The 23605-nt window shown below is 51.9% G+C and overlaps 1 long non-coding RNA gene and 19 other non-coding genes across 20 annotated transcripts in view; 1 reads left to right on the forward strand and 19 right to left on the reverse strand.

Moving 5' to 3' along the window:
• LOC128011370 (uncharacterized) overlaps positions 1–23605 on the forward strand; it is a 214116-nt gene that overhangs the window by 155356 nt on the left and 35155 nt on the right. The window lies entirely within an intron of this gene.
• LOC128012630 (U2 spliceosomal RNA) lies at positions 81–271 on the reverse strand. Its single transcript, XR_008183153.1, has one exon. It is a non-coding gene; the product is annotated as a U2 spliceosomal RNA (small nuclear RNA).
• LOC128012251 (U1 spliceosomal RNA) lies at positions 1139–1302 on the reverse strand. Its single transcript, XR_008182772.1, has one exon. It is a non-coding gene; the product is annotated as a U1 spliceosomal RNA (small nuclear RNA).
• On the reverse strand, positions 1677–1867 carry LOC128012511 (U2 spliceosomal RNA). The gene has a single exon (XR_008183035.1). It is a non-coding gene; the product is annotated as a U2 spliceosomal RNA (small nuclear RNA).
• Positions 3919–4082, reverse strand: LOC128012252 (U1 spliceosomal RNA). The gene has a single exon (XR_008182773.1). It is a non-coding gene; the product is annotated as a U1 spliceosomal RNA (small nuclear RNA).
• LOC128012623 (U2 spliceosomal RNA) lies at positions 4457–4647 on the reverse strand. Its single transcript, XR_008183146.1, has one exon. It is a non-coding gene; the product is annotated as a U2 spliceosomal RNA (small nuclear RNA).
• Positions 6699–6862, reverse strand: LOC128012253 (U1 spliceosomal RNA). Its single transcript, XR_008182775.1, has one exon. It is a non-coding gene; the product is annotated as a U1 spliceosomal RNA (small nuclear RNA).
• Positions 7237–7427, reverse strand: LOC128012512 (U2 spliceosomal RNA). Its single transcript, XR_008183036.1, has one exon. It is a non-coding gene; the product is annotated as a U2 spliceosomal RNA (small nuclear RNA).
• LOC128012254 (U1 spliceosomal RNA) lies at positions 9479–9642 on the reverse strand. Its single transcript, XR_008182776.1, has one exon. It is a non-coding gene; the product is annotated as a U1 spliceosomal RNA (small nuclear RNA).
• LOC128012513 (U2 spliceosomal RNA) lies at positions 10017–10207 on the reverse strand. Its single transcript, XR_008183037.1, has one exon. It is a non-coding gene; the product is annotated as a U2 spliceosomal RNA (small nuclear RNA).
• Positions 12259–12422, reverse strand: LOC128012255 (U1 spliceosomal RNA). Its single transcript, XR_008182777.1, has one exon. It is a non-coding gene; the product is annotated as a U1 spliceosomal RNA (small nuclear RNA).
• LOC128012514 (U2 spliceosomal RNA) lies at positions 12797–12987 on the reverse strand. The gene has a single exon (XR_008183038.1). It is a non-coding gene; the product is annotated as a U2 spliceosomal RNA (small nuclear RNA).
• On the reverse strand, positions 15039–15202 carry LOC128012413 (U1 spliceosomal RNA). The gene has a single exon (XR_008182936.1). It is a non-coding gene; the product is annotated as a U1 spliceosomal RNA (small nuclear RNA).
• Positions 15577–15767, reverse strand: LOC128012515 (U2 spliceosomal RNA). The gene has a single exon (XR_008183039.1). It is a non-coding gene; the product is annotated as a U2 spliceosomal RNA (small nuclear RNA).
• LOC128012256 (U1 spliceosomal RNA) lies at positions 17227–17390 on the reverse strand. The gene has a single exon (XR_008182778.1). It is a non-coding gene; the product is annotated as a U1 spliceosomal RNA (small nuclear RNA).
• On the reverse strand, positions 17770–17960 carry LOC128012516 (U2 spliceosomal RNA). Its single transcript, XR_008183040.1, has one exon. It is a non-coding gene; the product is annotated as a U2 spliceosomal RNA (small nuclear RNA).
• LOC128012257 (U1 spliceosomal RNA) lies at positions 20440–20603 on the reverse strand. The gene has a single exon (XR_008182779.1). It is a non-coding gene; the product is annotated as a U1 spliceosomal RNA (small nuclear RNA).
• On the reverse strand, positions 20983–21173 carry LOC128012517 (U2 spliceosomal RNA). Its single transcript, XR_008183041.1, has one exon. It is a non-coding gene; the product is annotated as a U2 spliceosomal RNA (small nuclear RNA).
• Positions 22041–22204, reverse strand: LOC128012258 (U1 spliceosomal RNA). The gene has a single exon (XR_008182781.1). It is a non-coding gene; the product is annotated as a U1 spliceosomal RNA (small nuclear RNA).
• Positions 22579–22769, reverse strand: LOC128012518 (U2 spliceosomal RNA). The gene has a single exon (XR_008183042.1). It is a non-coding gene; the product is annotated as a U2 spliceosomal RNA (small nuclear RNA).

The raw sequence follows: 23605 nt of genomic DNA on the forward strand, positions 1-23605 counted from the left end.
CAATAAACCACAGCATCTGCAATGGCAGCTCTCATTCCTTGTTCTGCTATTCGACACAATAAATGGCAATCCCCAAAAAGGGAAAGCACACCGTTCCTGGAGACACTGCAATACCAGGCCGATGCATGGAGTGGACGGAGCAAGCCCCGGCTCCAGCTCCGTGATCTAAAAATCCATTTAATATGTAGTCCCCGGATGGGGGCCGTATCAGATATTAAACTGATAAGAACAGATACTACACTTGATCTTAGCCAAAAGGCCGAGAAGCGATGCTGCTAAGACGCAGCAGGGAGGAAGCCGGACACGGCGATGCCCATCTCGGCTTTGGTAAGTTTTGGGAGACCTAAAAACGCTGGGGGATGGTGGTAGCCTCCCCTGTCTACAACGTCACCGGGCCTCGTCCCGATCGGCCTGACGGAAAGTACGGCATCGCTCGTAACTCCCAAATGGTTGGTCGCAGAGCCACGTGCCTTATGTCATCGGAATCCTTGGCTCGAGCCGAACGAGACGCAGGTCTCAGATTGGCTCGTCGCTCTGACGAAATTTTCGGGTATTTTGGATTTTGTCGAAAACCTTCTTTTGCAACCTAGCGCCAGGTATTTGGCCCAGTCCCACCCAAATCAGCACAGAAAGCTTCTCTGGAGTCTGACTGTCAATAATCATCCAAAAAAAGAGGAAATTTCCATTCACCTTGGCGAGGGGACCTCAAAACGTGCTAAGGTGGCGTGTCCGAGGTGGCTCGAATGGCTATAACTCCGGGAAGGAGTGAGATCCCTTCACCCAAATCGGCACACCTGTGCAGGGGCTCAGTCCGAGGCCAGGTGAAAAAGGGCGCGGCGACAGGCCACTAGGTGGCGCTGTAAGCGACAACAAAATTAATACGAATCGAAAAAAAGGACAAACAAACAACATGGAGACAGATACAGCTAGGCTGCAGTCAGTCCAATCTACTTTCAAAGTAAGGTCTGCGCTATGTTCGAACTAAACTACCCACCAGGGTCTGATTTTTCAAGAGCGTAAGTGACTTTGTTTCACAGGCGCACAACACGTATCTCGCATGTGACAGAACTCCCCATTCTGAAATGGAAATAAATAAAAAACTGTAAAAACCTCTTCTGCTTTGTTTCACCAACAATTTCAGGGGAGAGCGCGAACGCAGTCCCCCACTACCATAAATTATGCAGTCGAGATTCCCGCATTTGGGGAATTCGCAGGGGTCAGCATGGCCGGAGTGCAATGGACAAGCCTCGCCCTGGGTGAACCGCCTTCTTGATCATGGTGTCTCCCCTGCCAGGTAAGTATGAAGGCCCAGGCGGTCAGCCAGAGGTCTGATTTGCATCTCTACCATCCTCACCAACGGTTAGCCCTCCGCCCCCGCTCCAGGAAAGGAAGGACGGGTGCCTTCCGTTACTGGCCTGGAAACTGCCAAGCTCATGGGCCGGTGCTTCCCAACGCCAGTTTTAGATGACTCTCTTTAAACAAACACACCTGATTCGATGCACCACCTCGTCTGTGAAAGACTTCAAGACCTCAGGTGGGTGCATCGTTAGTGGAAGAGTCCAAGACCCCAGGAGGACACATCAGGAAAAAAGTTTGCAATAAACCACAGCATCTGCAATGGCAGCTCTCATTCCTTGTTCTGCTATTCGACACAATAAATGGCAATCCCCAAAAAGGGAAAGCACACCGTTCCTGGAGACACTGCAATACCAGGCCGATGCATGGAGTGGACGGAGCAAGCCCCGGCTCCAGCTCCGTGATCTAAAAATCCATTTAATATGTAGTCCCCGGATGGGGGACGTATCAGATATTAAACTGATAAGAACAGATACTACACTTGATCTTAGCCAAAAGGCCGAGAAGCGATGCTGCTAAGACGCAGCAGGGAGGAAGCCGGACACGGCGATGCCCATCTCGGCTTTGGTAAGTTTTGGGAGACCTAAAAACGCTGGGGGATGGTGGTAGCCTCCCCTGTCTACAACGTCACCGGGCCTCGTCCCGATCGGCCTGACGGAAAGTACGGCATCGCTCGTAACTCCCAAACGGTTGGTCGCAGAGCCACGTGCCTTATGTCATCGGAATCCTTGGCTCGAGCCGAACGAGACGCAGGTCTCAGATTGGCTCGTCGCTCTGACGAAATTTTCGGGTATTTTGGATTTTGTCGAAAACCTTCTTTTGCAACCTAGCGCCAGGTATTTGGCCCAGTCCCACCCAAATCAGCACAGAAAGCTTCTCTGGAGTCTGACTGTCAATAATCATCCAAAAAAAGAGGAAATTTCCATTCACCTTGGCGAGGGGACCTCAAAACGTGCTAAGGTGGCGTGTCCGAGGTGGCTCGAATGGCTATAACTCCGGGAAGGAGTGAGATCCCTTCACCCAAATCGGCACACCTGTGCAGGGGCTCAGTCCGAGGCCAGGTGAAAAGGGGCGTGGCGACAGGCCAGTAGGTGGCGCCGTAAGCTGAAAAATAGGGAAAATGTAATGTAAAAAGACAATCAAACAAAGATGAAAACACCCGAAACACTGCGGGATCGTAGTACCCTCCCCTGTCTGCAACGTCACCGGGCCTTGTCCCGATCGGCCTGACGGTGGAACTGCAGCGACGGAAAGTACGGCATCGCTCGTAACTCCCAAACGGTTGGTCGCAGAGCCACGTGCCTTATGTCATCGGAATCCTTGGCTCGAGCCGAACGAGACGCAGGTCTCAGATTGGCTCGTCGCTCTGACGAAATTTTCGGGTATTTTGGATTTTGTCGAAAACCTTCTTTTGCAACCTAGCGCCAGGTATTTGGCCCAGTCCCACCCAAATCAGCACAGAAAGCTTCTCTGGAGTCTGACTGTCAATAATCATCCAAAAAAAGAGGAAATTTCCATTCACCTTGGCGAGGGGACCTCAAAACGTGCTAAGGTGGCGTGTCCGAGGTGGCTCGAATGGCTATAACTCCGGGAAGGAGTGAGATCCCTTCACCCAAATCGGCACACCTGTGCAGGGGCTCAGTCCGAGGCCAGGTGAAAAGGGGCGTGGCGACAGGCCAGTAGGTGGCGCCGTAAGCTGAAAAATAGGGAAAATGTAATGTAAAAAGACAATCAAACAAAGATGAAAACACCCGAAACACTGCGGGATCGTAGTACCCTCCCCTGTCTGCAACGTCACCGGGCCTTGTCCCGATCGGCCTGACGGTGGAACTGCAGCGACGGAAAGTACGGCATCGCTCGTAACTCCCAAACGGTTGGTCGCAGAGCCACGTGCCTTATGTCATCGGAATCCTTGGCTCGAGCCGAACGAGACGCAGGTCTCAGATTGGCTCGTCGCTCTGACGAAATTTTCGGGTATTTTGGATTTTGTCGAAAACCTTCTTTTGCAACCTAGCGCCAGGTATTTGGCCCAGTCCCACCCAAATCAGCACAGAAAGCTTCTCTGGAGTCTGACTGTCAATAATCATCCAAAAAAAGAGGAAATTTCCATTCACCTTGGCGAGGGGACCTCAAAACGTGCTAAGGTGGCGTGTCCGAGGTGGCTCGAATGGCTATAACTCCGGGAAGGAGTGAGATCCCTTCACCCAAATCGGCACACCTGTGCAGGGGCTCAGTCCGAGGCCAGGTGAAAAAGGGCGCGGCGACAGGCCACTAGGTGGCGCTGTAAGCGACAACAAAATTAATACGAATCGAAAAAAAGGACAAACAAACAACATGGAGACAGATACAGCTAGGCTGCAGTCAGTCCAATCTACTTTCAAAGTAAGGTCTGCGCTATGTTCGAACTAAACTACCCACCAGGGTCTGATTTTTCAAGAGCGTAAGTGACTTTGTTTCACAGGCGCACAACACGTATCTCGCATGTGACAGAACTCCCCATTCTGAAATGGAAATAAATAAAAAACTGTAAAAACCTCTTCTGCTTTGTTTCACCAACAATTTCAGGGGAGAGCGCGAACGCAGTCCCCCACTACCATAAATTATGCAGTCGAGATTCCCGCATTTGGGGAATTCGCAGGGGTCAGCATGGCCGGAGTGCAATGGACAAGCCTCGCCCTGGGTGAACCGCCTTCTTGATCATGGTGTCTCCCCTGCCAGGTAAGTATGAAGGCCCAGGCGGTCAGCCAGAGGTCTGATTTGCATCTCTACCATCCTCACCAACGGTTAGCCCTCCGCCCCCGCTCCAGGAAAGGAAGGACGGGTGCCTTCCGTTACTGGCCTGGAAACTGCCAAGCTCATGGGCCGGTGCTTCCCAACGCCAGTTTTAGATGACTCTCTTTAAACAAACACACCTGATTCGATGCACCACCTCGTCTGTGAAAGACTTCAAGACCTCAGGTGGGTGCATCGTTAGTGGAAGAGTCCAAGACCCCAGGAGGACACATCAGGAAAAAAGTTTGCAATAAACCACAGCATCTGCAATGGCAGCTCTCATTCCTTGTTCTGCTATTCGACACAATAAATGGCAATCCCCAAAAAGGGAAAGCACACCGTTCCTGGAAACACTGCAATACCAGGCCGATGCATGGAGTGGACGGAGCAAGCCCCGGCTCCAGCTCCGTGATCTAAAAATCCATTTAATATGTAGTCCCCGGATGGGGGACGTATCAGATATTAAACTGATAAGAACAGATACTACACTTGATCTTAGCCAAAAGGCCGAGAAGCGATGCTGCTAAGACGCAGCAGGGAGGAAGCCGGACACGGCGATGCCCATCTCGGCTTTGGTAAGTTTTGGGAGACCTAAAAACGCTGGGGGATGGTGGTAGCCTCCCCTGTCTACAACGTCACCGGGCCTCGTCCCGATCGGCCTGACGGAAAGTACGGCATCGCTCGTAACTCCCAAACGGTTGGTCGCAGAGCCACGTGCCTTATGTCATCGGAATCCTTGGCTCGAGCCGAACGAGACGCAGGTCTCAGATTGGCTCGTCGCTCTGACGAAATTTTCGGGTATTTTGGATTTTGTCGAAAACCTTCTTTTGCAACCTAGCGCCAGGTATTTGGCCCAGTCCCACCCAAATCAGCACAGAAAGCTTCTCTGGAGTCTGACTGTCAATAATCATCCAAAAAAAGAGGAAATTTCCATTCACCTTGGCGAGGGGACCTCAAAACGTGCTAAGGTGGCGTGTCCGAGGTGGCTCGAATGGCTATAACTCCGGGAAGGAGTGAGATCCCTTCACCCAAATCGGCACACCTGTGCAGGGGCTCAGTCCAAGGCCAGGTGAAAAGGGGCGTGGCGACAGGCCAGTAGGTGGCGCCGTAAGCTGAAAAATAGGGAAAATGTAATGTAAAAAGACAATCAAACAAAGATGAAAACACCCGAAACACTGCGGGATCGTAGTACCCTCCCCTGTCTGCAACGTCACCGGGCCTTGTCCCGATCGGCCTGACGGTGGAACTGCAGCGACGGAAAGTACGGCATCGCTCGTAACTCCCAAACGGTTGGTCGCAGAGCCACGTGCCTTATGTCATCGGAATCCTTGGCTCGAGCCGAACGAGACGCAGGTCTCAGATTGGCTCGTCGCTCTGACGAAATTTTCGGGTATTTTGGATTTTGTCGAAAACCTTCTTTTGCAACCTAGCGCCAGGTATTTGGCCCAGTCCCACCCAAATCAGCACAGAAAGCTTCTCTGGAGTCTGACTGTCAATAATCATCCAAAAAAAGAGGAAATTTCCATTCACCTTGGCGAGGGGACCTCAAAACGTGCTAAGGTGGCGTGTCCGAGGTGGCTCGAATGGCTATAACTCCGGGAAGGAGTGAGATCCCTTCACCCAAATCGGCACACCTGTGCAGGGGCTCAGTCCGAGGCCAGGTGAAAAGGGGCGTGGCGACAGGCCAGTAGGTGGCGCCGTAAGCTGAAAAATAGGGAAAATGTAATGTAAAAAGACAATCAAACAAAGATGAAAACACCCGAAACACTGCGGGATCGTAGTACCCTCCCCTGTCTGCAACGTCACCGGGCCTTGTCCCGATCGGCCTGACGGTGGAACTGCAGCGACGGAAAGTACGGCATCGCTCGTAACTCCCAAACGGTTGGTCGCAGAGCCACGTGCCTTATGTCATCGGAATCCTTGGCTCGAGCCGAACGAGACGCAGGTCTCAGATTGGCTCGTCGCTCTGACGAAATTTTCGGGTATTTTGGATTTTGTCGAAAACCTTCTTTTGCAACCTAGCGCCAGGTATTTGGCCCAGTCCCACCCAAATCAGCACAGAAAGCTTCTCTGGAGTCTGACTGTCAATAATCATCCAAAAAAAGAGGAAATTTCCATTCACCTTGGCGAGGGGACCTCAAAACGTGCTAAGGTGGCGTGTCCGAGGTGGCTCGAATGGCTATAACTCCGGGAAGGAGTGAGATCCCTTCACCCAAATCGGCACACCTGTGCAGGGGCTCAGTCCGAGGCCAGGTGAAAAAGGGCGCGGCGACAGGCCACTAGGTGGCGCTGTAAGCGACAACAAAATTAATACGAATCGAAAAAAAGGACAAACAAACAACATGGAGACAGATACAGCTAGGCTGCAGTCAGTCCAATCTACTTTCAAAGTAAGGTCTGCGCTATGTTCGAACTAAACTAGCCACCAGGGTCTGATTTTTCAAGAGCGTAAGTGACTTTGTTTCACAGGCGCACAACACGTATCTCGCATGTGACAGAACTCCCCATTCTGAAATGGAAATAAATAAAAAACTGTAAAAACCTCTTCTGCTTTGTTTCACCAACAATTTCAGGGGAGAGCGCGAACGCAGTCCCCCACTACCATAAATTATGCAGTCGAGATTCCCGCATTTGGGGAATTCGCAGGGGTCAGCATGGCCGGAGTGCAATGGACAAGCCTCGCCCTGGGTGAACCGCCTTCTTGATCATGGTGTCTCCCCTGCCAGGTAAGTATGAAGGCCCAGGCGGTCAGCCAGAGGTCTGATTTGCATCTCTACCATCCTCACCAACGGTTAGCCCTCCGCCCCCGCTCCAGGAAAGGAAGGACGGGTGCCTTCCGTTACTGGCCTGGAAACTGCCAAGCTCATGGGCCGGTGCTTCCCAACGCCAGTTTTAGATGACTCTCTTTAAACAAACACACCTGATTCGATGCACCACCTCGTCTGTGAAAGACTTCAAGACCTCAGGTGGGTGCATCGTTAGTGGAAGAGTCCAAGACCCCAGGAGGACACATCAGGAAAAAAGTTTGCAATAAACCACAGCATCTGCAATGGCAGCTCTCATTCCTTGTTCTGCTATTCGACACAATAAATGGCAATCCCCAAAAAGGGAAAGCACACCGTTCCTGGAGACACTGCAATACCAGGCCGATGCATGGAGTGGACGGAGCAAGCCCCGGCTCCAGCTCCGTGATCTAAAAATCCATTTAATATGTAGTCCCCGGATGGGGGACGTATCAGATATTAAACTGATAAGAACAGATACTACACTTGATCTTAGCCAAAAGGCCGAGAAGCGATGCTGCTAAGACGCAGCAGGGAGGAAGCCGGACACGGCGATGCCCATCTCGGCTTTGGTAAGTTTTGGGAGACCTAAAAACGCTGGGGGATGGTGGTAGCCTCCCCTGTCTACAACGTCACCGGGCCTCGTCCCGATCGGCCTGACGGAAAGTACGGCATCGCTCGTAACTCCCAAACGGTTGGTCGCAGAGCCACGTGCCTTATGTCATCGGAATCCTTGGCTCGAGCCGAACGAGACGCAGGTCTCAGATTGGCTCGTCGCTCTGACGAAATTTTCGGGTATTTTGGATTTTGTCGAAAACCTTCTTTTGCAACCTAGCGCCAGGTATTTGGCCCAGTCCCACCCAAATCAGCACAGAAAGCTTCTCTGGAGTCTGACTGTCAATAATCATCCAAAAAAAGAGGAAATTTCCATTCACCTTGGCGAGGGGACCTCAAAACGTGCTAAGGTGGCGTGTCCGAGGTGGCTCGAATGGCTATAACTCCGGGAAGGAGTGAGATCCCTTCACCCAAATCGGCACACCTGTGCAGGGGCTCAGTCCAAGGCCAGGTGAAAAGGGGCGTGGCGACAGGCCAGTAGGTGGCGCCGTAAGCTGAAAAATAGGGAAAATGTAATGTAAAAAGACAATCAAACAAAGATGAAAACACCCGAAACACTGCGGGATCGTAGTACCCTCCCCTGTCTGCAACGTCACCGGGCCTCGTCCCGATCGGCCTGACGGTGGAACTGCAGCGACGGAAAGTACGGCATCGCTCGTAACTCCCAAACGGTTGGTCGCAGAGCCACGTGCCTTATGTCATCGGAATCCTTGGCTCGAGCCGAACGAGACGCAGGTCTCAGATTGGCTCGTCGCTCTGACGAAATTTTCGGGTATTTTGGATTTTGTCGAAAACCTTCTTTTGCAACCTAGCGCCAGGTATTTGGCCCAGTCCCACCCAAATCAGCACAGAAAGCTTCTCTGGAGTCTGACTGTCAATAATCATCCAAAAAAAGAGGAAATTTCCATTCACCTTGGCGAGGGGACCTCAAAACGTGCTAAGGTGGCGTGTCCGAGGTGGCTCGAATGGCTATAACTCCGGGAAGGAGTGAGATCCCTTCACCCAAATCGGCACACCTGTGCAGGGGCTCAGTCCGAGGCCAGGTGAAAAGGGGCGTGGCGACAGGCCAGTAGGTGGCGCCGTAAGCTGAAAAATAGGGAAAATGTAATGTAAAAAGACAATCAAACAAAGATGAAAACACCCGAAACACTGCGGGATCGTAGTACCCTCCCCTGTCTGCAACGTCACCGGGCCTTGTCCCGATCGGCCTGACGGTGGAACTGCAGCGACGGAAAGTACGGCATCGCTCGTAACTCCCAAACGGTTGGTCGCAGAGCCACGTGCCTTATGTCATCGGAATCCTTGGCTCGAGCCGAACGAGACGCAGGTCTCAGATTGGCTCGTCGCTCTGACGAAATTTTCGGGTATTTTGGATTTTGTCGAAAACCTTCTTTTGCAACCTAGCGCCAGGTATTTGGCCCAGTCCCACCCAAATCAGCACAGAAAGCTTCTCTGGAGTCTGACTGTCAATAATCATCCAAAAAAAGAGGAAATTTCCATTCACCTTGGCGAGGGGACCTCAAAACGTGCTAAGGTGGCGTGTCCGAGGTGGCTCGAATGGCTATAACTCCGGGAAGGAGTGAGATCCCTTCACCCAAATCGGCACACCTGTGCAGGGGCTCAGTCCGAGGCCAGGTGAAAAAGGGCGCGGCGACAGGCCACTAGGTGGCGCTGTAAGCGACAACAAAATTAATACGAATCGAAAAAAAGGACAAACAAACAACATGGAGACAGATACAGCTAGGCTGCAGTCAGTCCAATCTACTTTCAAAGTAAGGTCTGCGCTATGTTCGAACTAAACTACCCACCAGGGTCTGATTTTTCAAGAGCGTAAGTGACTTTGTTTCACAGGCGCACAACACGTATCTCGCATGTGACAGAACTCCCCATTCTGAAATGGAAATAAATAAAAAACTGTAAAAACCTCTTCTGCTTTGTTTCACCAACAATTTCAGGGGAGAGCGCGAACGCAGTCCCCCACTACCATAAATTATGCAGTCGAGATTCCCGCATTTGGGGAATTCGCAGGGGTCAGCATGGCCGGAGTGCAATGGACAAGCCTCGCCCTGGGTGAACCGCCTTCTTGATCATGGTGTCTCCCCTGCCAGGTAAGTATGAAGGCCCAGGCGGTCAGCCAGAGGTCTGATTTGCATCTCTACCATCCTCACCAACGGTTAGCCCTCCGCCCCCGCTCCAGGAAAGGAAGGACGGGTGCCTTCCGTTACTGGCCTGGAAACTGCCAAGCTCATGGGCCGGTGCTTCCCAACGCCAGTTTTAGATGACTCTCTTTAAACAAACACACCTGATTCGATGCACCACCTCGTCTGTGAAAGACTTCAAGACCTCAGGTGGGTGCATCGTTAGTGGAAGAGTCCAAGACCCCAGGAGGACACATCAGGAAAAAAGTTTGCAATAAACCACAGCATCTGCAATGGCAGCTCTCATTCCTTGTTCTGCTATTCGACACAATAAATGGCAATCCCCAAAAAGGGAAAGCACACCGTTCCTGGAGACACTGCAATACCAGGCCGATGCATGGAGTGGACGGAGCAAGCCCCGGCTCCAGCTCCGTGATCTAAAAATCCATTTAATATGTAGTCCCCGGATGGGGGACGTATCAGATATTAAACTGATAAGAACAGATACTACACTTGATCTTAGCCAAAAGGCCGAGAAGCGATGCTGCTAAGACGCAGCAGGGAGGAAGCCGGACACGGCGATGCCCATCTCGGCTTTGGTAAGTTTTGGGAGACCTAAAAACGCTGGGGGATGGTGGTAGCCTCCCCTGTCTACAACGTCACCGGGCCTCGTCCCGATCGGCCTGACGGAAAGTACGGCATCGCTCGTAACTCCCAAACGGTTGGTCGCAGAGCCACGTGCCTTATGTCATCGGAATCCTTGGCTCGAGCCGAACGAGACGCAGGTCTCAGATTGGCTCGTCGCTCTGACGAAATTTTCGGGTATTTTGGATTTTGTCGAAAACCTTCTTTTGCAACCTAGCGCCAGGTATTTGGCCCAGTCCCACCCAAATCAGCACAGAAAGCTTCTCTGGAGTCTGACTGTCAATAATCATCCAAAAAAAGAGGAAATTTCCATTCACCTTGGCGAGGGGACCTCAAAACGTGCTAAGGTGGCGTGTCCGAGGTGGCTCGAATGGCTATAACTCCGGGAAGGAGTGAGATCCCTTCACCCAAATCGGCACACCTGTGCAGGGGCTCAGTCCAAGGCCAGGTGAAAAGGGGCGTGGCGACAGGCCAGTAGGTGGCGCCGTAAGCTGAAAAATAGGGAAAATGTAATGTAAAAAGACAATCAAACAAAGATGAAAACACCCGAAACACTGCGGGATCGTAGTACCCTCCCCTGTCTGCAACGTCACCGGGCCTTGTCCCGATCGGCCTGACGGTGGAACTGCAGCGACGGAAAGTACGGCATCGCTCGTAACTCCCAAACGGTTGGTCGCAGAGCCACGTGCCTTATGTCATCGGAATCCTTGGCTCGAGCCGAACGAGACGCAGGTCTCAGATTGGCTCGTCGCTCTGACGAAATTTTCGGGTATTTTGGATTTTGTCGAAAACCTTCTTTTGCAACCTAGCGCCAGGTATTTGGCCCAGTCCCACCCAAATCAGCACAGAAAGCTTCTCTGGAGTCTGACTGTCAATAATCATCCAAAAAAAGAGGAAATTTCCATTCACCTTGGCGAGGGGACCTCAAAACGTGCTAAGGTGGCGTGTCCGAGGTGGCTCGAATGGCTATAACTCCGGGAAGGAGTGAGATCCCTTCACCCAAATCGGCACACCTGTGCAGGGGCTCAGTCCGAGGCCAGGTGAAAAGGGGCGTGGCGACAGGCCAGTAGGTGGCGCCGTAAGCTGAAAAATAGGGAAAATGTAATGTAAAAAGACAATCAAACAAAGATGAAAACACCCGAAACACTGCGGGATCGTAGTACCCTCCCCTGTCTGCAACGTCACCGGGCCTTGTCCCGATCGGCCTGACGGTGGAACTGCAGCGACGGAAAGTACGGCATCGCTCGTAACTCCCAAACGGTTGGTCGCAGAGCCACGTGCCTTATGTCATCGGAATCCTTGGCTCGAGCCGAACGAGACGCAGGTCTCAGATTGGCTCGTCGCTCTGACGAAATTTTCGGGTATTTTGGATTTTGTCGAAAACCTTCTTTTGCAACCTAGCGCCAGGTATTTGGCCCAGTCCCACCCAAATCAGCACAGAAAGCTTCTCTGGAGTCTGACTGTCAATAATCATCCAAAAAAAGAGGAAATTTCCATTCACCTTGGCGAGGGGACCTCAAAACGTGCTAAGGTGGCGTGTCCGAGGTGGCTCGAATGGCTATAACTCCGGGAAGGAGTGAGATCCCTTCACCCAAATCGGCACACCTGTGCAGGGGCTCAGTCCGAGGCCAGGTGAAAAAGGGCGCGGCGACAGGCCACTAGGTGGCGCTGTAAGCGACAACAAAATTAATACGAATCGAAAAAAAGGACAAACAAACAACATGGAGACAGATACAGCTAGGCTGCAGTCAGTCCAATCTACTTTCAAAGTAAGGTCTGCGCTATGTTCGAACTAAACTACCCACCAGGGTCTGATTTTTCAAGAGCGTAAGTGACTTTGTTTCACAGGCGCACAACACGTATCTCGCATGTGACAGAACTCCCCATTCTGAAATGGAAATAAATAAAAAACTGTAAAAACCTCTTCTGCTTTGTTTCACCAACAATTTCAGGGGAGAGCGCGAACGCAGTCCCCCACTACCATAAATTATGCAGTCGAGATTCCCGCATTTGGGGAATTCGCAGGGGTCAGCATGGCCGGAGTGCAATGGACAAGCCTCGCCCTGGGTGAACCGCCTTCTTGATCATGGTGTCTCCCCTGCCAGGTAAGTATGAAGGCCCAGGCGGTCAGCCAGAGGTCTGATTTGCATCTCTACCATCCTCACCAACGGTTAGCCCTCCGCCCCCGCTCCAGGAAAGGAAGGACGGGTGCCTTCCGTTACTGGCCTGGAAACTGCCAAGCTCATGGGCCGGTGCTTCCCAACGCCAGTTTTAGATGACTCTCTTTAAACAAACACACCTGATTCGATGCACCACCTCGTCTGTGAAAGACTTCAAGACCTCAGGTGGGTGCATCGTTAGTGGAAGAGTCCAAGACCCCAGGAGGACACATCAGGAAAAAAGTTTGCAATAAACCACAGCATCTGCAATGGCAGCTCTCATTCCTTGTTCTGCTATTCGACACAATAAATGGCAATCCCCAAAAAGGGAAAGCACACCGTTCCTGGAGACACTGCAATACCAGGCCGATGCATGGAGTGGACGGAGCAAGCCCCGGCTCCAGCTCCGTGATCTAAAAATCCATTTAATATGTAGTCCCCGGATGGGGGACGTATCAGATATTAAACTGATAAGAACAGATACTACACTTGATCTTAGCCAAAAGGCCGAGAAGCGATGCTGCTAAGACGCAGCAGGGAGGAAGCCGGACACGGCGATGCCCATCTCGGCTTTGGTAAGTTTTGGGAGACCTAAAAACGCTGGGGGATGGTGGTAGCCTCCCCTGTCTACAACGTCACCGGGCCTCGTCCCGATCGGCCTGACGGAAAGTACGGCATCGCTCGTAACTCCCAAACGGTTGGTCGCAGAGCCACGTGCCTTATGTCATCGGAATCCTTGGCTCGAGCCGAACGAGACGCAGGTCTCAGATTGGCTCGTCGCTCTGACGAAATTTTCGGGTATTTTGGATTTTGTCGAAAACCTTCTTTTGCAACCTAGCGCCAGGTATTTGGCCCAGTCCCACCCAAATCAGCACAGAAAGCTTCTCTGGAGTCTGACTGTCAATAATCATCCAAAAAAAGAGGAAATTTCCATTCACCTTGGCGAGGGGACCTCAAAACGTGCTAAGGTGGCGTGTCCGAGGTGGCTCGAATGGCTATAACTCCGGGAAGGAGTGAGATCCCTTCACCCAAATCGGCACACCTGTGCAGGGGCTCAGTCCGAGGCCAGGTGAAAAGGGGCGTGGCGACAGGCCAGTAGGTGGCGCCGTAAGCTGAAAAATAGGGAAAATGTAATGTAAAAAGACAATCAAACAAAGATGAAAACACCCGAAACACTGCGGGATCGTAGTACCCTCCCCTGTCTGCAACGTCACCGGGCCTTGTCCCGATCGGCCTGACGGTGGAACTGCAGCGACGGAAAGTACGGCATCGCTCGTAACTCCCAAACGGTTGGTCGCAGAGCCACGTGCCTTATGTCATCGGAATCCTTGGCTCGAGCCGAACGAGACGCAGGTCTCAGATTGGCTCGTCGCTCTGACGAAATTTTCGGGTATTTTGGATTTTGTCGAAAACCTTCTTTTGCAACCTAGCGCCAGGTATTTGGCCCAGTCCCACCCAAATCAGCACAGAAAGCTTCTCTGGAGTCTGACTGTCAATAATCATCCAAAAAAAGAGGAAATTTCCATTCACCTTGGCGAGGGGACCTCAAAACGTGCTAAGGTGGCGTGTCCGAGGTGGCTCGAATGGCTATAACTCCGGGAAGGAGTGAGATCCCTTCACCCAAATCGGCACACCTGTGCAGGGGCTCAGTCCGAGGCCAGGTGAAAAGGGGCGTGGCGACAGGCCAGTAGGTGGCGCCGTAAGCTGAAAAATAGGGAAAATGTAATGTAAAAAGACAATCAAACAAAGATGAAAACACCCGAAACACTGCGGGATCGTAGTACCCTCCCCTGTCTGCAACGTCACCGGGCCTTGTCCCGATCGGCCTGACGGTGGAACTGCAGCGACGGAAAGTACGGCATCGCTCGTAACTCCCAAACGGTTGGTCGCAGAGCCACGTGCCTTATGTCATCGGAATCCTTGGCTCGAGCCGAACGAGACGCAGGTCTCAGATTGGCTCGTCGCTCTGACGAAATTTTCGGGTATTTTGGATTTTGTCGAAAACCTTCTTTTGCAACCTAGCGCCAGGTATTTGGCCCAGTCCCACCCAAATCAGCACAGAAAGCTTCTCTGGAGTCTGACTGTCAATAATCATCCAAAAAAAGAGGAAATTTCCATTCACCTTGGCGAGGGGACCTCAAAACGTGCTAAGGTGGCGTGTCCGAGGTGGCTCGAATGGCTATAACTCCGGGAAGGAGTGAGATCCCTTCACCCAAATCGGCACACCTGTGCAGGGGCTCAGTCCGAGGCCAGGTGAAAAAGGGCGCGGCGACAGACCACTAGGTGGCGCTGTAAGCGACAACAAAATTAATACGAATCGAAAAAAAGGACAAACAAACAACATGGAGACAGATACAGCTAGGCTGCAGTCAGTCCAATCTACTTTCAAAGTAAGGTCTGCGCTATGTTCGAACTAAACTACCCACCAGGGTCTGATTTTTCAAGAGCGTAAGTGACTTTGTTTCACAGGCGCACAACACGTATCTCGCATGTGACAGAACTCCCCATTCTGAAATGGAAATAAATAAAAAACTGTAAAAACCTCTTCTGCTTTGTTTCACCAACAATTTCAGGGGAGAGCGCGAACACAGTCCCCCACTACCATAAATTATGCAGTCGAGATTCCCGCATTTGGGGAATTCGCAGGGGTCAGCATGGCCGGAGTGCAATGGACAAGCCTCGCCCTGGGTGAACCGCCTTCTTGATCATGGTGTCTCCCCTGCCAGGTAAGTATGAAGGCCCAGGCGGTCAGCCAGAGGTCTGATTTGCATCTCTACCATCCTCACCAACGGTTAGCCCTCCGCCCCCGCTCCAGGAAAGGAAGGACGGGTGCCTTCCGTTACTGGCCTGGAAACTGCCAAGCTCATGGGCCGGTGCTTCCCAACGCCAGTTTTAGATGACTCTCTTTAAACAAACACACCTGATTCGATGCACCACCTCGTCTGTGAAAGACTTCAAGACCTCAGGTGGGTGCATCGTTAGTGGAAGAGTCCAAGACCCCAGGAGGACACATCAGGAAAAAAGTTTGCAATAAACCACAGCATCTGCAATGGCAGCTCTCATTCCTTGTTCTGCTATTCGACACAATAAATGGCAATCCCCAAAAAGGGAAAGCACACCGTTCCTGGAGACACTGCAATACCAGGCCGATGCATGGAGTGGACGGAGCAAGCCCCGGCTCCAGCTCCGTGATCTAAAAATCCATTTAATATGTAGTCCCCGGATGGGGGACGTATCAGATATTAAACTGATAAGAACAGATACTACACTTGATCTTAGCCAAAAGGCCGAGAAGCGATGCTGCTAAGACGCAGCAGGGAGGAAGCCGGACACGGCGATGCCCATCTCGGCTTTGGTAAGTTTTGGGAGACCTAAAAACGCTGGGGGATGGTGGTAGCCTCCCCTGTCTACAACGTCACCGGGCCTCGTCCCGATCGGCCTGACGGAAAGTACGGCATCGCTCGTAACTCCCAAACGGTTGGTCGCAGAGCCACGTGCCTTATGTCATCGGAATCCTTGGCTCGAGCCGAACGAGACGCAGGTCTCAGATTGGCTCGTCGCTCTGACGAAATTTTCGGGTATTTTGGATTTTGTCGAAAACCTTCTTTTGCAACCTAGCGCCAGGTATTTGGCCCAGTCCCACCCAAATCAGCACAGAAAGCTTCTCTGGAGTCTGACTGTCAATAATCATCCAAAAAAAGAGGAAATTTCCATTCACCTTGGCGAGGGGACCTCAAAACGTGCTAAGGTGGCGTGTCCGAGGTGGCTCGAATGGCTATAACTCCGGGAAGGAGTGAGATCCCTTCACCCAAATCGGCACACCTGTGCAGGGGCTCAGTCCGAGGCCAGGTGAAAAGGGGCGTGGCGACAGGCCAGTAGGTGGCGCCGTAAGCTGAAAAATAGGGAAAATGTAATGTAAAAAGACAATCAAACAAAGATGAAAACACCCGAAACACTGCGGGATCGTAGTACCCTCCCCTGTCTGCAACGTCACCGGGCCTTGTCCCGATCGGCCTGACGGTGGAACTGCAGCGACGGAAAGTACGGCATCGCTCGTAACTCCCAAACGGTTGGTCGCAGAGCCACGTGCCTTATGTCATCGGAATCCTTGGCTCGAGCCGAACGAGACGCAGGTCTCAGATTGGCTCGTCGCTCTGACGAAATTTTCGGGTATTTTGGATTTTGTCGAAAACCTTCTTTTGCAACCTAGCGCCAGGTATTTGGCCCAGTCCCACCCAAATCAGCACAGAAAGCTTCTCTGGAGTCTGACTGTCAATAATCATCCAAAAAAAGAGGAAATTTCCATTCACCTTGGCGAGGGGACCTCAAAACGTGCTAAGGTGGCGTGTCCGAGGTGGCTCGAATGGCTATAACTCCGGGAAGGAGTGGGATCCCTTCACCCAAATCGGCACACCTGTGCAGGGGCTCAGTCCGAGGCCAGGTGAAAAAGGGCGCGGCGACAGGCCACTAGGTGGCGCTGTAAGCGACAACAAAATTAATACGAATCGAAAAAAAGGACAAACAAACAACATGGAGACAGATACAGCTAGGCTGCAGTCAGTCCAATCTACTTTCAAAGTAAGGTCTGCGCTATGTTCGAACTAAACTACCCACCAGGGTCTGATTTTTCAAGAGCGTAAGTGACTTTGTTTCACAGGCGCACAACACGTATCTCGCATGTGACAGAACTCCCCATTCTGAAATGGAAATAAATAAAAAACTGTAAAAACCTCTTCTGCTTTGTTTCACCAACAATTTCAGGGGAGAGCGCGAACGCAGTCCCCCACTACCATAAATTATGCAGTCGAGATTCCCGCATTTGGGGAATTCGCAGGGGTCAGCATGGCCGGAGTGCAATGGACAAGCCTCGCCCTGGGTGAACCGCCTTCTTGATCATGGTGTCTCCCCTGCCAGGTAAGTATGAAGGCCCAGGCGGTCAGCCAGAGGTCTGATTTGCATCTCTACCATCCTCACCAACGGTTAGCCCTCCGCCCCCGCTCCAGGAAAGGAAGGACGGGTGCCTTCCGTTACTGGCCTGGAAACTGCCAAGCTCATGGGCCGGTGCTTCCCAACGCCAGTTTTAGATGACTCTCTTTAAACAAACACACCTGATTCGATGCACCACCTCGTCTAGATGCACCACCACTTCAAGACCTCAGGTGGGTGCATCGTTAGTGGAAGAGTCCAAGACCCCAGGAGGACACATCAGGAAAAAAGTTTGCAATAAACCACAGCATCTGCAATGGCAGCTCTCATTCCTTGTTCTGCTATTCGACACAATAAATGGCAATCCCCAAAAAGGGAAAGCACACCGTTCCTGGAGACACTGCAATACCAGGCCGATGCATGGAGTGGACGGAGCAAGCCCCGGCTCCAGCTCCGTGATCTAAAAATCCATTTAATATGTAGTCCCCGGATGGGGGACGTATCAGATATTAAACTGATAAGAACAGATACTACACTTGATCTTAGCCAAAAGGCCGAGAAGCGATGCTGCTAAGACGCAGCAGGGAGGAAGCCGGACACGGCGATGCCCATCTCGGCTTTGGTAAGTTTTGGGAGACCTAAAAACGCTGGGGGATGGTGGTAGCCTCCCCTGTCTACAACGTCACCGGGCCTCGTCCCGATCGGCCTGACGGAAAGTACGGCATCGCTCGTAACTCCCAAACGGTTGGTCGCAGAGCCACGTGCCTTATGTCATCGGAATCCTTGGCTCGAGCCGAACGAGACGCAGGTCTCAGATTGGCTCGTCGCTCTGACGAAATTTTCGGGTATTTTGGATTTTGTCGAAAACCTTCTTTTGCAACCTAGCGCCAGGTATTTGGCCCAGTCCCACCCAAATCAGCACAGAAAGCTTCTCTGGAGTCTGACTGTCAATAATCATCCAAAAAAAGAGGAAATTTCCATTCACCTTGGCGAGGGGACCTCAAAACGTGCTAAGGTGGCGTGTCCGAGGTGGCTCGAATGGCTATAACTCCGGGAAGGAGTGAGATCCCTTCACCCAAATCGGCACACCTGTGCAGGGGCTCAGTCCGAGGCCAGGTGAAAAGGGGCGTGGCGACAGGCCAGTAGGTGGCGCCGTAAGCTGAAAAATAGGGAAAATGTAATGTAAAAAGACAATCAAACAAAGATGAAAACACCCGAAACACTGCGGGATCGTAGTACCCTCCCCTGTCTGCAACGTCACCGGGCCTTGTCCCGATCGGCCTGACGGTGGAACTGCAGCGACGGAAAGTACGGCATCGCTCGTAACTCCCAAACGGTTGGTCGCAGAGCCACGTGCCTTATGTCATCGGAATCCTTGGCTCGAGCCGAACGAGACGCAGGTCTCAGATTGGCTCGTCGCTCTGACGAAATTTTCGGGTATTTTGGATTTTGTCGAAAACCTTCTTTTGCAACCTAGCGCCAGGTATTTGGCCCAGTCCCACCCAAATCAGCACAGAAAGCTTCTCTGGAGTCTGACTGTCAATAATCATCCAAAAAAAGAGGAAATTTCCATTCACCTTGGCGAGGGGACCTCAAAACGTGCTAAGGTGGCGTGTCCGAGGTGGCTCGAAAAGGGGCGTGGCGACAGGCCAGTAGGTGGCGCCGTAAGCTGAAAAATAGGGAAAATGTAATGTAAAAAGACAATCAAACAAAGATGAAAACACCCGAAACACTGCGGGATCGTAGTACCCTCCCCTGTCTGCAACGTCACCGGGCCTTGTCCCGATCGGCCTGACGGTGGAACTGCAGCGACGGAAAGTACGGCATCGCTCGTAACTCCCAAACGGTTGGTCGCAGAGCCACGTGCCTTATGTCATCGGAATCCTTGGCTCGAGCCGAACGAGACGCAGGTCTCAGATTGGCTCGTCGCTCTGACGAAATTTTCGGGTATTTTGGATTTTGTCGAAAACCTTCTTTTGCAACCTAGCGCCAGGTATTTGGCCCAGTCCCACCCAAATCAGCACAGAAAGCTTCTCTGGAGTCTGACTGTCAATAATCATCCAAAAAAAGAGGAAATTTCCATTCACCTTGGCGAGGGGACCTCAAAACGTGCTAAGGTGGCGTGTCCGAGGTGGCTCGAAAAGGGGCGTGGCGACAGGCCAGTAGGTGGCGCCGTAAGCTGAAAAATAGGGAAAATGTAATGTAAAAAGACAATCAAACAAAGATGAAAACACCCGAAACACTGCGGGATCGTAGTACCCTCCCCTGTCTGCAACGTCACCGGGCCTTGTCCCGATCGGCCTGACGGTGGAACTGCAGCGACGGAAAGTACGGCATCGCTCGTAACTCCCAAACGGTTGGTCGCAGAGCCACGTGCCTTATGTCATCGGAATCCTTGGCTCGAGCCGAACGAGACGCAGGTCTCAGATTGGCTCGTCGCTCTGACGAAATTTTCGGGTATTTTGGATTTTGTCGAAAACCTTCTTTTGCAACCTAGCGCCAGGTATTTGGCCCAGTCCCACCCAAATCAGCACAGAAAGCTTCTCTGGAGTCTGACTGTCAATAATCATCCAAAAAAAGAGGAAATTTCCATTCACCTTGGCGAGGGGACCTCAAAACGTGCTAAGGTGGCGTGTCCGAGGTGGCTCGAATGGCTATAACTCCGGGAAGGAGTGAGATCCCTTCACCCAAATCGGCACACCTGTGCAGGGGCTCAGTCCGAGGCCAGGTGAAAAAGGGCGCGGCGACAGGCCACTAGGTGGCGCTGTAAGCGACAACAAAATTAATACGAATCGAAAAAAAGGACAAACAAACAACATGGAGACAGATACAGCTAGGCTGCAGTCAGTCCAATCTACTTTCAAAGTAAGGTCTGCGCTATGTTCGAACTAAACTACCCACCAGGGTCTGATTTTTCAAGAGCGTAAGTGACTTTGTTTCACAGGCGCACAACACGTATCTCGCATGTGACAGAACTCCCCATTCTGAAATGGAAATAAATAAAAAACTGTAAAAACCTCTTCTGCTTTGTTTCACCAACAATTTCAGGGGAGAGCGCGAACGCAGTCCCCCACTACCATAAATTATGCAGTCGAGATTCCCGCATTTGGGGAATTCGCAGGGGTCAGCATGGCCGGAGTGCAATGGACAAGCCTCGCCCTGGGTGAACCGCCTTCTTGATCATGGTGTCTCCCCTGCCAGGTAAGTATGAAGGCCCAGGCGGTCAGCCAGAGGTCTGATTTGCATCTCTACCATCCTCACCAACGGTTAGCCCTCCGCCCCCGCTCCAGGAAAGGAAGGACGGGTGCCTTCCGTTACTGGCCTGGAAACTGCCAAGCTCATGGGCCGGTGCTTCCCAACGCCAGTTTTAGATGACTCTCTTTAAACAAACACACCTGATTCGATGCACCACCTCGTCTAGATGCACCACCACTTCAAGACCTCAGGTGGGTGCATCGTTAGTGGAAGAGTCCAAGACCCCAGGAGGACACATCAGGAAAAAAGTTTGCAATAAACCACAGCATCTGCAATGGCAGCTCTCATTCCTTGTTCTGCTATTCGACACAATAAATGGCAATCCCCAAAAAGGGAAAGCACACCGTTCCTGGAGACACTGCAATACCAGGCCGATGCATGGAGTGGACGGAGCAAGCCCCGGCTCCAGCTCCGTGATCTAAAAATCCATTTAATATGTAGTCCCCGGATGGGGGACGTATCAGATATTAAACTGATAAGAACAGATACTACACTTGATCTTAGCCAAAAGGCCGAGAAGCGATGCTGCTAAGACGCAGCAGGGAGGAAGCCGGACACGGCGATGCCCATCTCGGCTTTGGTAAGTTTTGGGAGACCTAAAAACGCTGGGGGATGGTGGTAGCCTCCCCTGTCTACAACGTCACCGGGCCTCGTCCCGATCGGCCTGACGGAAAGTACGGCATCGCTCGTAACTCCCAAACGGTTGGTCGCAGAGCCACGTGCCTTATGTCATCGGAATCCTTGGCTCGAGCCGAACGAGACGCAGGTCTCAGATTGGCTCGTCGCTCTGACGAAATTTTCGGGTATTTTGGATTTTGTCGAAAACCTTCTTTTGCAACCTAGCGCCAGGTATTTGGCCCAGTCCCACCCAAATCAGCACAGAAAGCTTCTCTGGAGTCTGACTGTCAATAATCATCCAAAAAAAGAGGAAATTTCCATTCACCTTGGCGAGGGGACCTCAAAACGTGCTAAGGTGGCGTGTCCGAGGTGGCTCGAATGGCTATAACTCCGGGAAGGAGTGAGATCCCTTCACCCAAATCGGCACACCTGTGCAGGGGCTCAGTCCGAGGCCAGGTGAAAAAGGGCGCGGCGACAGGCCACTAGGTGGCGCTGTAAGCGACAACAAAATTAATACGAATTGAAAAAAAGGACAAACAAACAACATGGAGACAGATACAGCTAGGCTGCAGTCAGTCCAATCTACTTTCAAAGTAAGGTCTGCGCTATGTTCGAACTAAACTACCCACCAGGGTCTGATTTTTCAAGAGCGTAAGTGACTTTGTTTCACAGGCGCACAACACGTATCTCGCATGTGACAGAACTCCCCATTCTGAAATGGAAATAAATAAAAAACTGTAAAAACCTCTTCTGCTTTGTTTCACCAACAATTTCAGGGGAGAGCGCGAACGCAGTCCCCCACTACCATAAATTATGCAGTCGAGATTCCCGCATTTGGGGAATTCGCAGGGGTCAGCATGGCCGGAGTGCAATGGACAAGCCTCGCCCTGGGTGAACCGCCTTCTTGATCATGGTGTCTCCCCTGCCAGGTAAGTATGAAGGCCCAGGCGGTCAGCCAGAGGTCTGATTTGCATCTCTACCATCCTCACCAACGGTTAGCCCTCCGCCCCCGCTCCAGGAAAGGAAGGACGGGTGCCTTCCGTTACTGGCCTGGAAACTGCCAAGCTCATGGGCCGGTGCTTCCCAACGCCAGTTTTAGATGACTCTCTTTAAACAAACACACCTGATTCGATGCACCACCTCGTCTGTGAAAGACTTCAAGACCTCAGGTGGGTGCATCGTTAGTGGAAGAGTCCAAGACCCCAGGAGGACACATCAGGAAAAAAGTTTGCAATAAACCACAGCATCTGCAATGGCAGCTCTCATTCCTTGTTCTGCTATTCGACACAATAAATGGCAATCCCCAAAAAGGGAAAGCACACCGTTCCTGGAGACACTGCAATACCAGGCCGATGCATGGAGTGGACGGAGCAAGCCCCGGCTCCAGCTCCGTGATCTAAAAATCCATTTAATATGTAGTCCCCGGATGGGGGACGTATCAGATATTAAACTGATAAGAACAGATACTACACTTGATCTTAGCCAAAAGGCCGAGAAGCGATGCTGCTAAGACGCAGCAGGGAGGAAGCCGGACACGGCGATGCCCATCTCGGCTTTGGTAAGTTTTGGGAGACCTAAAAACGCTGGGGGATGGTGGTAGCCTCCCCTGTCTACAACGTCACCGGGCCTCGTCCCGATCGGCCTGACGGAAAGTACGGCATCGCTCGTAACTCCCAAACGGTTGGTCGCAGAGCCACGTGCCTTATGTCATCGGAATCCTTGGCTCGAGCCGAACGAGACGCAGGTCTCAGATTGGCTCGTCGCTCTGACGAAATTTTCGGGTATTTTGGATTTTGTCGAAAACCTTCTTTTGCAACCTAGCGCCAGGTATTTGGCCCAGTCCCACCCAAATCAGCACAGAAAGCTTCTCTGGAGTCTGACTGTCAATAATCATCCAAAAAAAGAGGAAATTTCCATTCACCTTGGCGAGGGGACCTCAAAACGTGCTAAGGTGGCGTGTCCGAGGTGGCTCGAATGGCTATAACTCCGGGAAGGAGTGAGATCCCTTCACCCAAATCGGCACACCTGTGCAGGGGCTCAGTCCGAGGCCAGGTGAAAAGGGGCGTGGCGACAGGCCAGTAGGTGGCGCCGTAAGCTGAAAAATAGGGAAAATGTAATGTAAAAAGACAATCAAACAAAGATGAAAACACCCGAAACACTGCGGGATCGTAGTACCCTCCCCTGTCTGCAACGTCACCGGGCCTTGTCCCGATCGGCCTGACGGTGGAACTGCAGCGACGGAAAGTACGGCATCGCTCGTAACTCCCAAACGGTTGGTCGCAGAGCCACGTGCCTTATGTCATCGGAATCCTTGGCTCGAGCCGAACGAGACGCAGGT

This window comes from Carassius gibelio, chromosome B23 (genome assembly GCF_023724105.1).
Source record: "Carassius gibelio isolate Cgi1373 ecotype wild population from Czech Republic chromosome B23, carGib1.2-hapl.c, whole genome shotgun sequence".
Lineage (NCBI taxonomy): Eukaryota > Metazoa > Chordata > Actinopteri > Cypriniformes > Cyprinidae > Carassius > Carassius gibelio.